Genomic DNA, 15,053 nt, shown 5'->3' on the forward strand with positions numbered 1-15,053 from the left:
ACTCAAATAGGGAAATCACAAAAACAAATTAAGATTAATTAAAAAAAAAATACACATAACAGGGAATCATGGAAGTCAATAGGTAAAAGATCACAATAATCAAAAAGAGGGACTAAATACAGGAGGCATTGAACTGCCATATGGAGAGTGATACAAGGCGATATAGAACAATACAAGTTAGGTTTTTACTTAGAAAAATAGGGGTAAATAATAAGGTAACCACAAAAAGGTATAACAACTCTATAACTCAAGATAAAAACCAAGAAAACGTAACGACTCAACTAACATAAAGTCAAACACTATGAAAATGAGGATCTCACAATTTACTAAGAAAAACGCCTCAGCACAAAAAAGTATGTGGAAAAATGAAATTGTCAACAACACACATAAAAAGGCATCAAAATGACAGCACTAAAAACTTATTTATCTATAATTACCCTGAATGTAAATGGACTAAATGCACCAATAAAGAGACAGAGAGTCACAGACTGGATAAAGAAACACGATCCATCTATATGCTGCCTACAAGAGACACACCTTAGACTTAGAGACACAAACAAACTAAAACTCAAAGGATGGAAAAAAGTATATCAAGCAAACAATAAGCAAAAAAGAAGAGGAGTAGCAATATTAATTTCTGACAAAATAGACTTTAGACTTAAATCCACCACAAAGGATAAAGAAGGACACTATATAATGATAAAAGGGACAATTGATCAGGAAGACATAACCATATTAAATATTTATGCACCCAATGACAGGGCTGCAAGATACATAAATCAAATTTTAACAGAATTGAAAAGCGAGATAGATACCTCCACAATTATAGTAGGCGACTTCAACACACCACTTTCGGAGAAGGACAGGACATCCAGTAAGAAGCTCAACAGAGACACGGAAGATCTAATTACAACAATCAACCAACTTGACCTCATTGACTTATACAGAACTCTCCACCCAAGTGCTGCAAAATATACTTTTTTTTCTAGTGCACATGGAACATTCTCTAGAATAGACCACATATTAGGTCACAAAACAAACCTTTGCAGAGTCCAAAACATCGAAATATTACAAAGCATCTTCTCAGACCACAAGGCAATAAAACTAGAGATCAATAACAGAAAAACTAAGGAAAAGAAATCAAATACTTGGAAAATGAACAACACCCTTCTGAAAAAAGACTGGGTTATAGAAGACATTAAGGAGGGAATAAGAAAATTCATAGAAAGCAACGAGAATGAAAATACTTCCTATCAAAACCTCTGGGACACAGCAAAAGCAGTGCTCAGAGGTCAATTTATATCAATAAATGCACACATACAAAAAGAAGAAAGAGCCAAAAGCAGAGAACTGTCCCTACAACTTGAACAAATAGAAAGTGAGCAACAAAAGAATCCATCAGGCACCAGAAGAAAACAAATAATAAAAATTAGGGCTGAACTAAATGAATTAGAGAACAGAAAAACAATTGAAAGAATTAACAAAGCCAAAAGCTGGTTCTTTGAAAAAATTAACAAAATTGATAAACCATTGGCTAGACTGACTAAAGAAATACAGGAAAGGAAACAAATAACCCAAATAAGAAATGAGAAGGACCACATCACAACAGAACCAAATGAAATTAAAAGAATCATTTCAGATTATTATGAAAAATTGTACTCCAACAAATTAGAAAACCTAGAAGAAATGGATGAATTCCTGGAAAAACACTACCTACCTAAACTAACACATTCAGAAGTAGAACAACTAAATAGACCCATAACAAAAAAAGAGATTGAAACGGTAATCAAAAAACTCCCAACAAAAAAAAGCCCTGGCCCGGACGGCTTCACTGCAGAGTTCTACCAAACTTTCAGAGAAGAGTTAACACCACTACTACTAAAGGTATTCCAAAGCATAGAAAATGACGGAATACTACCCAACTCATTCTATGAAGCCACCAGCTCCCTGATACCAAAACCAGGTAAAGACATTACAAAAAAAGAAAATTATAGACCTATATCCCTCATGAACATTGATGCAAAAATCCTCAACAAAATTCTAGCCAATAGAATCCAACAACACATCAAAAAAATCATTCACCCTGATCAAGTGGGATTTATACCAGGTATACAAGGCTGGTTTAATATCAGAAAAACCATTAATGTAATCCATCACATAAATAAAACAAAAGACAAAAACCACATGATCTTATCAATTGATGCAGAAAAGGCATTTGACAAAGTCCAACACCCATTTATGATAAAAACTCTTACCAAAATAGGAATTGAAGGAAAATTCCCCAACATAATAAAGGGCATCTATGCAAAGCCAACAGCCAATATCACTCTAAATGGAGAGAACCTGAAAGCATTTCCCTTGAGAACGGGAACCAGACAAGGATGCCCTTTATCACCGCTCTTATTCAACATCGTGTTGGAAGTCTTAGCCAGGGCAATTAGGCTAGACAAAGAAATAAAAGGTATCTGGATTGGCAAGGAAGAAGTAAAGTTATCACTATTTGCAGATGACATGATTATATACACAGAAAACCCTAAGGAATCCTCCAGAAAACTACTGAAACTAATAGAAGAGTTTGGCAGAGTCTCAGGTTATAAAATAAACATACAAAAATCACTTGGATTCCTCTACATCAACAAAAAGAACACCGAAGAGGAAATAACCAAATCAATACCATTCACAGTAGCCCCCAAGAAGATAAGATACTTAGGAATAAATCTTACCAAGGATGTAAAAGACCTATACAAAGAAAACTACAAAGCTCTACTACAAGAAATTCAAAAGGACATACTTAAGTGGAAAAACATACCTTGCTCATGGATAGGAAGACTTAACATAGTAAAAATGTCTATTCTACCAAAAGCCATCTATACATTTAACGCACTTCCGATCCAAATTCCAGTGTCATATTTTAAGGGGAGAGAGAAACAAATCACCAATTTCATATGGAAGGGAAAGAAGCCCCGGATAAGCAAAGCACTACTGAAAAAGAAGAAGAAAGTGGGAGGCCTCAGCTTACCTGACTTCAGAACCTATTATACAGCCACAGTAGTCAAAACAGCCTGGTATTGGTACAACAACAGACACATAGACCAATGGAACAGAATTGAGAACCCAGACATAGATCCATCCACGTATGAGCAGCTGATATTTGACAAAGGACCAGTGTCAATTAACTGGGGAAAAGATAGCCTTTTTAACAAATGGTGCTGGCATAACTGGATATCCATTTGCAAAAAAATGAAACAGGACCCATACCTCACACCATGCACAAAAACTAACTCCAAGTGGATCAAAGACCTAAACATAAAGACTAAAACGATAAAGATCATGGAAGAAAAAATTGGGACAACCCTAGGAGCCCTAATACAAGGTATAAACAGAATACAAAACATTACCAAAAATGATGAAGAGAAACCCGATAACTGGGAGCTCCTAAAAATCAAACACCTATGCTCATCTAAAGACTTCTCCAAAAGAGTAAAAAGACCACCTACAGACTGGGAAAGAATTTTCAGCTATGACATCTCCGACCAGCGCCTGATCTCTAAAATCTACATGATTCTGTCAAAACTCAACCACAAAAAGACAAACAACCCAATCAAGAAGTGGGCAAAGGATATGAACACACATTTTACTAAAGAAGATATTCAGGCAGCCAACAGATACATGAGAAAATGCTCTCTATCATTAGCCATTAGAGAAATGCAAATTAAAACTACGATGAGATTCCATCTCACACCAGCAAGGCTGGCATTAATCCAAAAAACACAAAATAATAAATGTTGGAGAGGCTGCGGAGAGATTGGAACTCTCATACACTGCTGGTGGGAATGTAAAATGGTACAACCACTTTGGAAATCTATCTGGCGTTATTTTAAACAGTTAGAAATAGAACTACCATACAACCCAGAAATCCCACTCCTAGGAATATACCCTAGAGATACAAGAGCCTTCATACAAACAGATATATGCACACCCATGTTTATTGCAGCTCTGTTTACAATAGCAAAAAGTTGGAAGCAACCAAGGTGTCCATCAACGGATGAATGGGTAAATAAATTGTGGTATATTCACACAATGGAATACTACGCATCGATAAAGAACAGTGACGAATCTCTGAAACATTTCATAACATGGAGGAACCTGGAAGGCATTATGCTGAGCGAAATGAGTCAGAGGCAAAAGGACAAATATTGTATAAGACCGCTATTATAAGTTCTTGAGAAATAGTAAACCTGAGAAGAACACATACTTTTGTGGTTACGAGGAGGGGAGGGAGGGAGGGTGGGAGAGGGTTTTTTATTGATTAATCAGTAGATCAGAACTGCTTTAGGTGAAGGGAAAGACAACACTCAATACATAGAAGGTCAGCTCAATTGGACTGGACCAAAAGCAAAGAAGTTTCTGGGATAAAATGAATGCTTCAAAGGTCAGCGGAGCAAGTGCGGGGGTCTGGGGAACATGGTTTGCGGGGACTTCTAAGTCAATTGGCAAAATAATTCTATTATGAAATCATTCTGCATCCCACTTTGAAATGTGGCGTCTGGGGTCTTAAATGCTAACAAGCGGCCATCTAAGATGCAGCAATTGGTCTCAACCCACCTGGAGCAAAGGAAAATGAAGAACACCAAGGCCACACGACAACTAAGAGCCCAAGAGACAGAAAGGGCCACATGAACCAGAGACCTACATCATCCTGAGACCAGAAGAACTAGTTGGTGCCCGGCCACAATCGATGACTGCCCTGACAGGGAGCACAGCAGAGGACCCCTGAGGGAGCAGGAGATCAGTGGGATACAGACCCCAAATTCTCATAAAAAGACCAAACTTAATGGTCTGACTGAGACTGGAGGAATCCCAGCGGCCATGCTCCCCAGACCTTCAGTTGACACAGGACAGGAACCATCCCCGAAGACAACTCATCAGAAATGAAAGGGACTGGTCAGCGGGTGGGAGAGAGACGCTGATGAAGAGTGAGCTAATTATATCATGTGGACACTTGAGACTGTGTTGGCAACTCTTGTCTGGAGGGGGGATGGGAGGATAGAGAGAGAGGGAAGCCGGCAAAATTGTCAAGAAAGGAGAGACTGAAAGGGCTGACTCAAGAGGGGGAGAGCAAGTGGGAGTAGGGAGTGAGATGTATGTAAACTTATATGTGACAGACTGATTGGATTTGTAAACGCTCACTTGAAGCTTAATAAAAGTTATTAAAAAAAAAAAAACATAGCAACGATTGTGAGGATGCCACAGGATGAGTGGTTTTAGGTTCTATTGTACACAGGGTCACTATGAGTCACCGCCAGCTTGACAGCACCTAACGTCAACAATAATAAAACGAGAGATAAAATAATACCTAATTGAAAGTGGCCCACGGCTAGCAGTCCCTAGCTTCTAGCAACCTCTCCCAACTAAAATGCCTACGTATTCACAGGCACAAAGAAAAATTCACAACACCAAACATTAAGATTGATGAGCAATTAATGTGAAAATCTTAAAGGAATCTTCACTAATTAGAAAGCAGACGGAGTTTTAAGAAAAATCTACCCAGGCTTCAGGCTTCCAATTATGAGAAACTCAGATTTATTTCATGAAACCGACCGAGACAACCTGAAAATGTAGAATAAAATAAGGTCTTTAAAAAGAGAAAGGTGGGACGTGCTTACACAAGCCTAGCATGTGGAAGGCGCCCAGTACACGTGAGTATTCTTGCCTTGCCCTTATGTAGAACTGAAATCTGCCTCCCTACACCTTCTACTCGATGACCTTTGACTACAGAGAAGGGGACCCTGCACAGAAGGCTAATCTCTGTAGCATTTGTTCCACCCACAACTCTGTCAGCTGGAGCAACTGAAGCCAAAGGCTTTGCTAGAGGAGCACAAACGCCAGGAAAAGCTAACCTAGAACATGCAGCGATTTACAAGCAGATTTCAGCAGGATATAAAAAATAGCTTTCAAAGAAATAAAGCTGGCCATCAATGGAGGTGGACACACAAACTGCCTCGTAAATAATTAATTACCGGTCCTTGGAGATATTCAAGTAGAAGTTGTTAGCTGCTGTCAAGTCATCCCCAAGTCGTGAAGACTCAATGTACAATGGAAGGAAACGCTGCCAGGCCCTGTGCCATCCTCATGATCCGTTGTGGATTGGACTGTTGTGTTCCATAGGGTTTTCACTGGCTGATTTTTGAAAGTAGATAGCCAGGCCTTTTTTCTGGTCTGTCTTAGTCTGGAAATTCCACCGAAACCTGTTCAGCATCACAGCAACACACAAGCCTCCGCTGACAGGTGAGTGATGGCAGCTCATGAGTTGCACTGGCCTGGAATTGAACATAGGGCTCCCGCATGGAAGGTGAGAATTCTACCACCCAATCACCAACGCTTCATCAAGAATGAGTGGAGAGCCCCTTGTCAGAACTATTGCAGAATGAACCCTGAATCTAGTGGGAGATCAGTCAAGATTGCTCCAGGGGTTCTTTCCCACATTGTGATTCTACATTTCCAAGTCTTCAGCTCATTGGGATTCTCATTGGGACACAACATCCCGTATTCTGGAGCTTTCTTCCCTCTTTTTTATACCTTGGAGCCGTATTCTGTGTGCGTGAAACTTACCTGATCTCCTTGGACTGTTTCCCAGTGACAAGTCTCTTTGTTATCTTATGCCAGAAAGATAAATATGATACTCCAGAAAGCAACCAGAACCTTGCTTTGGGCACTGGAAAACGAGGTCCAAAGTTAGAGAGGCATTGTGACTATTTCCTTTCCTATACGACATACTTCTTGTGTACAGAAGGTTCAGAGGATAGCATGTCAGGTGCCTTTAAATATCTGAGGTTTTGTCCTGTGAAAAAGGAGAAAATTGTTTCTCTGTGGAGTCCAAATAAGAAGAATAGGAAATCTAGATAGAAAGTGCAGGAAAGCTTGGGAGTCAACAAAGGGAAGCATTTGCTGGCCTTAAAGCTGTTCAACAATCTAATATTGTGGCGACACCGAGCTCCCCCAGCAAGAAGGCTGATAAGCAGTGACAGACTGACCACCTGTCAGAGGGGAACTGGCACCAGCAGAGTAGAAACTGGATGAGATTATCTAAACAATTACCTACCATCTCTAGGACTCTATTGTCTCTATTTTTCTATTATTCTTTCCTCTCTCATTCCAAACCACCCATTTTAGTAATAATTTGCCACACTGGAGTATTTTTAAATGCTCTTTGAAGAAATTATTTATACATTGTAATCGTTCCTGGTACAGGACCTTGCATTTTTAAGAGAAGTCCCTGTAAAAATTTAATATGTAATTGAAATCATAAATAAACCAAGTCAGAGAGAAGTCACGTGGTTCTGGAAAGGTCACGTGGCACGGCGCAGGTCTCAGCCAACACTGCATGGCTGACTGGTTGAGTTCCAGGACACTGCTCACAATATTCATTTTCTCACTCTCTCCCTCCCCCTCTTCCTCCTTCACATCTCTTCCCCCAATCCTTCCTCTCTTTCCTGCTTTCTTTGGAGCAGTTGAGGACCAGTCACTAGGTAACTTTGAACCCGAGGGAACTTAGTGCTTAGGGGGCAGCTTGCTGGATCCAGACCTCAAACTAAAGGATGCAGGGTCAGCTTTCAGCAGGCTGGAGCTGTAGCTATAAGCTGTAACAGAAGGCCTTTGTTGAAGTCTTTACGCCAAACTCAAGTGCTCCCCAATACAGGCCCAGGATCTGGGGAGTGGAAGGGAAGAGTCCGGGTGACACAGGGAAGGCAGACAGTGACGTTGTGTAACGAAGTAGGTGAGGAGGAGGCCAGGATCTGGTAAACTTCCCCCTTCAGGATGGCTTCTTGCAACATTACCTTAGAGCACAGAACCTCTTAGTAAAATATTTACTGGTAGACCCCAAAATAAAAACTTATGCCACAAAAGGAAGCCAGCAGTTTACTTGGGATAGCCTCTCATGGGTTTTCAATCACGGAACGGGAGTTGAACCCAGGGTGGGCAGATGTCGTCAGGATTCCTGGGATTATCTGAAATTGTGCAGATCCCATAAAAGCTTCTCAGTATCACACTGACAGTTGTCACTGCCCTGCAGTCTCAATAAGAGCAGAGGGTAGACTCTGAAGTGAATGCAGACTAGGAGCCCAGGGGAACCACCTTGCGAAGTGCTGATGGGTAAGTCACTCCCCACTGTGCCCCTCCCCCACCAGAGCCAGAAACCTGTTTTCGCCCCAAATCTATTAGCTATCTGTGTGCTTTGGGGCATATGCCTTGTTAATTTTTCTGTTTCAACTCTGTCTTCTGCACAATCAGGCAGACCACACCGCCCTCAGAGGATGACAAGAGAACGCTTCCAAGTGATGGGCAGATGTCAAGGGCTGGGTTGGAATCAGGACTGCTGTTATTCAGGTTTTCCCTTCTAGCCATGCTGCCTACACACAGCACAGCCCACGCTTCTCCAGGCCGAGAATGCCACGTTCTGGCCCCCTTTCCCTTGTTGCTATGGAAAGATGAGAGCAGAAAGCCAAACTCAGCAAGCAGGCAAATTCACAGCATCTCCCTCCCCCAGGAGGAGTCTGCAGTGAGGCTGGCACCGACCTGCCAGAGCTCCAGGCAGCCGCATCGCTTGTTAGCAGAGGGAACCTGCAGGACCGGGTCCTCCTGCCACCCTCCATTCTCACCAGATGGGCTGCCCCCCAAGTCTCCAGCTCCTTTCCTCACCCGGAAGCTCTTGGTGGAAAGCCAGCAGGTCACTTTGGATAACCTGTCATGGGTTTTCAATCATTGTGTTTTTCATCTAAGTCTCTTCCAAAAAAGACCCCAACCTGAAGTCTAAGATCAACCTTAGAGTTAAACAAATCAGATCACCTCTGGGGAGAGATGTGAGGGACAGGGGACACCACCAATATCCTCCAACATCTGCCGTTCCAACCTGAAAAGAAGGGAGGGAGCTAACAGATGCCCAGGGTATATTATACAACAAGGAATGTACCAAGTACATTACATGCATGATCTCATTTAACCTAAACAACAATGCTGAGAATGAGTTATTAGAGTTATTCTCACTTTATTGATGAATAAACTGGAGTTCTGATAATTAAGAAACAGGCCTATGGTCACACAACTAGGAATAGTCCTAGTCCAAATGCATACCATGGACTGCCAAAAGAACAAACAAATCTGTCTTAGAAGATGTACAACCAGAATGCTCCTTAGAAACAAGGATGGTGAGACCACGTCTTACATACTTTGGACATGTTGTCAGGGGGATCAGTCGCTGGAGAAGGACACCATGCTTGGCAGAGTACAGGGTCAGCGGAAAAGAGGAAGATCCTCAACGAGGTGGATTGACACAGCGTTTTGCAACAACGAGCTCAAGCATAACAACGATTGTAAGGATGGCTCAGGACAGGCAGTGTTTCATTCTGCTGTGCATAGGGTCGCTATGAGTTGGAATCGACTCGATGGCAAAGGGTTTAATCCTGGAACACATAAATGTCAGCTTACAAGGGAAAAAAAAAGGGGGGGGGGTCTTTGCAGTCGTGACTAAATTAAGGATTTTAACAGGGGGAGATTATCCTGGATCATCCGGGTGAGCCCTAAATCCAATCACCAGTGTCCTTCGAAGAGAGAAGGAGGGGAAATTACATGCACGGAAGAGAAGGTGATGTGAAGACAGAGGCGGGGATCCAGGTGACGTGGTCACAGGAAAAGGAAGATGGCAGCCACCGGAAGCTGGAAGAGGCAGGGAACAGGTTCTCCCCAGAGCCTCCAGGGGGAGCGCAGCCCTGCTGATACCCTGATTTCTGCGCAGTGAAACTGATGTTGAACTTCTGGCCTCCAAAACTGTGAGAGAATAAATCCGTGTTAATGTGTTTTTTTTTTTTTTTTTTTTTTTTAATGTGTTACAACAGCCATGGGAAAATAATGCAATATATAAAGGTGACTACTCTGAGGAGTACACCGTTACCATTCCCAAGGTGGGTTAGTGGTAGAATTCTTGACCTCCGTGTGAGAAACCCAGGTTCAATTCCCAACAGGTGCAGCTCACGCACAGCTGCCGCCCGTCTGCCAGTGGAGGCTTGTGTGTTGTTATGATGCTGGAGAGGTTGTAGCAGAGCTTCCAGACTAAGACAGGCTAGGAAGAAAGGCCTGGCAGCCTACTTTTGAAAATCAGCCAATGAAAACCCTATGGGTCATAATAGTTTGGTCTGCAACGGATCATGAAGATGGTGCAGGACGGGGAAACTTTTCATTCACCTACGCATATGGTCGCCATGAATCGGCGCCAACTCAATGACAGCTAACAACCGTAAAACCATGTATTCTAATATGATCCTTAAGCCAGTGATACACAACTTTCTCCAGTCTAGAACCTTCCTGTGACATCCAGGTTCAAATATCCCAAAATTAACTTAATATTCCTGTTTGATGTCTCAAGGAAATCTCAAGCATAGTATGTCCAAAATCAGAGTCTTTATTCCTTCCCACACACACATACACCCATACCTCACACGTGTATGTCTTTCTTTGTTTTCTACCTTTATCAAGTAAGGTGGGATAATTTTTATTCCTCTCTTTTCCTTAAACCCAATAGTCATTCTAGGAAGAAATTATACGATTCTCCTTTAAAATAGATCTGTATCTCCCCTATCACTACTTTGGTCCAGTAACCATCATCTCTGCCTAGGGCCACTGAGCTGTTCCCATTCTACTTTTGACTTCACTTTCTGCATAACTGGACTGGTCATCTTAAAACACGGATCTGGATGTGTCATACTCCTGCAATGAGAATAACAGTCGAATTCCTTACCAAGGCCTAAGATCCTATGTAGTCATGCCTGAGCTAGTTCCTCTCTCCCTCACTATGTTCCAGTTACATTGACCCTTCAGTTCCTCACACACATCAAGCTCTTTATTGCTTCAGGGGCTTTGAACATGCTATTCCCTGAAACTGAGATGCTTTTGTCACATCTCTTCAAGGACTAGCCCCTTATTCTCTAGGTCCGTGCTTAAATAGCATCTCCACAGAAAAGCCTTCCCTGTCTATCCTATTTAAAGGGACTTGTGCCAACTCTGCCATTCTTCTACCCAGTCCTTTGGTTTCTCTCTTTGTAACACGGGTCACAATTGGTTATTACATTATCTGTTTAATGTCCAATAGAATATGAGTTCCAGGAATGCATATCTGTCTCATTCAACATTGTTTTGCTAATGCCTAAATCAGGGCCCAGCACCTAGTAGAATCTCAACACAGTTTTGTTGAATGAATAAATAAATTAAAGTACAACTGTGAATTAGATAATCAGGTATAATCATAACTCCTATTTTAAACATAAACAAGTTAAAGCCCAAGAAGTGAATTGTCTGAGATTGTACAGCTAGCAAATAGAATAACAGAAAAGATTAAGTGAGATAGTACATAAAATTTGTTGCCATCGAGTCAATTACAACTCATAACCTTATTGGACACAGTAGAACTGCACCATAGGGTTTCCAAGGAGTAGCTGGTGGATTTGAACTGCCAGCATTTTGATTAGCAGCCATACAGCTCTTAACCACTGAGGCATGAGGCTGAAAATGGTAAGGCACTATAAGAAATGTAATGATTATGGGCCATTGTTATGGATTGAATTGTATCCCCCCAAAAATGTGTATCAACTTGGCTAGGCCATGATTCCTAGAATTGTGTGGTTGCCCTCCATTTTATGATCTGATGTGATTATCCTATGTGCTGTAAATCCTAACCTCTATGATGTTAATGAGGCAGGATTAGAGGCAGTTATGTTAATGAGGCTGGACTCAATCTGCAGGGTTAGGTTGTATATTGAATCAATCTCTTTTGAGCTATAAAAGAGAGAATCAAGCAGAGAGGAGGGGGACCTCATTATCACCAAGCAAGAAGAGCCAGGAGCTAAGTGTGTACTTTGGATCCAGGTCCCTGTGCTGAGAAGCTCCTAGACCAGTGAAAGGTTGATGACAAGGACCTTCTCCCAGAACCAACAGAGACAGAAATCCTTCCCTTGGAGCTGGCACCCTGAATTTGGATTTCTAGCTTCCTCATCTATGAGAGAATAAACTTCTCTTTATTAAAGCCATCCACTTTTGGTATTTCTGTTATGGCAGCACTGGGTAACTAAGACAGCCATTTTCTCTTAATAGCTAGCTCAAATCAGAAACTAGGAAAATAATGAGGACAGTGACAGGGCTCAGTGTAGGAAGGAGAGATGATCACTAAGTTGGTGATGAAAGATCCCCTGGGTAGAGCTGTGCTGTTGGTAGTCCAGACAGAGACAGAGCTCTCTCACAGTCAGGCAGGAGTCATAGGAAGAGAATGGGTGAGATGCTAAAAGTTTTCCCACTGAGAAATGGAGTCTTCTTTCCCCCTTCGCCTTGAATCTGAGCTGGCCTTGGGAATCACAATGGCTAATACGATGTGGAAGAAGGGATGCTATATGACTTCCAAGGTAAGGTCAAAGGAATTCTTGAAATTTCAGCCTTTATTTCTTGGAATGTTCACTTTGGAGAGCCCAGAAAAGTCATGAAAAAAAAGTCCAGCTACCCTGCTAGAAAAACCACATGGAAAGACCATGTGGAAAGGCCATGTGGAGAAGGAGAGACATTGAGACCACATGGACAGGGAGAGGCCTAACTGTCCCAGTGTCCAGGCCACCATTTGACTGCAACCGCATGAAAAATGCAAGCATAGCCAACAGAAGTGCAACCCAGTTAACTCACGCAGTCATGAGCGATAACGAACAGTTGCTGTTTTGAGCCAACATGTTTGGGGTGGATTGGTATGTAACAATAAATTATTGAAACCAAGACAAAGCTCCCATTCAAGGTGACTGAAATTGCCGTCTTAGTGTTTGAAGCAAAAGTACTCAGATTCTTTCCTGCCTCAAATAAAGAGCAATGGAGGCCATATTTGTGAAGGGCACTAGGTCTTTACAGCATTTCAGTCTCTCCAACTCTTGCCCTGCTTCCCTTATGACTTTAACTAACTTTTCTCTTATAGAGATGGCACCTCCCTCCACCTCACAGCTAACCAGTTGCGATTGAGTTGATTCTGATTCATGGAGGCTCCATGTGTGTCGGAGTAGAACTATGCTCCATAGGGTTTTCAATTACTGATTTTTCAGAAGTAGATCTTTCTTCTGAGGTGCCTCTGAGTGGATTCAAATTTCCAACCTTTGAGTCAGCATCCGATCCATTAACCATTTTCACCACTCAGGACCTAACAGCTAAAAAAAAAAAAACAGCTAGAGCCCCTAAAATACCTTCTCTTCACTATCCTGATTAAAATGTGGGAAGAAGCCTCTTGCCAGTGGCACTAATAATAATAATAAAAGACTGAATTGGTTGTGCCCGGGGGTGGGAATCAATTCTCAAGACCTGGGAAAACTTCAGAAAGTTGGTGGTTAGTGGGAGGTGTTGAGAGGTCCACGAGTGGTACCAATCAAAACCAGTCTCATCTAGTTTGATTGCTGTAGAGTGGTGTTAGAGATATGAATGTGTTCTATAGCCTTCCCAGCTCAACCCCAGGTTAGGTGGGCAAAACACAGTGGAGAATCCACAAGAATTTACATGTCAAGCAGACTGAGTACAAGGGAATGTGGTGAACACATCAGTCATAGAATTTCAGAGCTGAACAATTTTAAAAGACCATACAATCCCATTCCCTTACTGTATAGGTAAAAACTTTTATTCAATTTTGCATCCCTAGCATTTTGCACATATTATTTTATCAATGAAAATTTGTGAGTGAATGAATGAATGAATGATGAATGTGGTCAATCAAGATGCGTTAGGACATTAGTTATCCATCGCTATATAACAAACTACCCCAAAATTATTGCACAAAACAACCACCAACTTATTAAGGTCACAGATTCTTTGGATCAGGGATTGGGAAGGGCACAGAAGGGACTGCTGGCCTCCATGACACTATGTCCACAGGCTCTTATAAAAAGACTCAAATGGTGGAGAGTGGTGCAAACAGCTGAGAATCAGAATCATCTACAGGCTCCTTCATCCACACATCTAGTGCCTGAGCTGGGGTGACCCAAAAGTTCAACTCATCAAGACTACTGACCAAGGCACCAACATGTGCCCTTTCTCTGTGCTACAGTCTTCTCCCAGCATGGTAGCCTGGCTCCAGAAGGGAGTGTCCTAAAATGGTGTGCCTGAAGACATTGCTTTGAAGTTCACCTAGAATCACTTTCATCTTACTCTATTGGTTGAAGCAGTCACAAGCTCACCCAGATTCAAGGGAATGGGTCCATAGACTCCACCTTCTGGAGACTGCTGAAGAACCCATGGTCATTACTTTTTAAACTTTCATAGTCAGGAATCAAGATAGAGGAAGATGCATTGATGCACACTATGTGCCTTCAGGAGCTGATGATGTCACGCTGATATGAAGGCTTGGTTCTGGATGCTCTTGAATTGCTCCTCTGTTTTCCTGAGGGCTGAAACCAACCCTAAGGTGTCTGCCATCTAACTTTTGTGCAAGAGGCAGTGGCTAAACAAAGGGGGCCTGGTGATGCAGTGGGTAAGAGCTCAGCTGCTAACCAAAAGGTCAGCAGTTCGAGCCCAACAACTGCTCCTTGGAAAACCTATGGCGCAGTTCTACTCTGTCGTATAGGGTCATTGTGAGTCTGAATCAAGTCGATAGCAATGGGTTTGGTTTTGGAGACAAGGGAATATGAGGCCTAGGAGTTAAAGATTTGCACCTGGGTTCAAAGCACATCATAAAAATACACTGTACCCCCGCCCAATATAAGTTAAGCATTTTTACAATACTGTATGGGCTGTTGTCAACAGCTTACCACTTGGGACTAGAAACAGTAATTCATCAGATGATTTCCAGGTTGAAGTACAGATTCTAAAACAAAACAAAACTCAAACCTGTTGCCGTCGAGTCGATTCCAACTCATAGCAACCCTGTAGGACCCTATACGACAGTAGTAGAGTAGACCCATGAGGCCAGATTCTAGGAATGACTAAATCTTTACCTTGTTTATTCTTTCATTTCCTCTGCAGAATGGATACAGCAGTTACAACAGCTTCTA

Source organism: Elephas maximus, chromosome 12 (assembly GCF_024166365.1).
Source record: "Elephas maximus indicus isolate mEleMax1 chromosome 12, mEleMax1 primary haplotype, whole genome shotgun sequence".
Classification (NCBI taxonomy): domain Eukaryota; kingdom Metazoa; phylum Chordata; class Mammalia; order Proboscidea; family Elephantidae; genus Elephas; species Elephas maximus.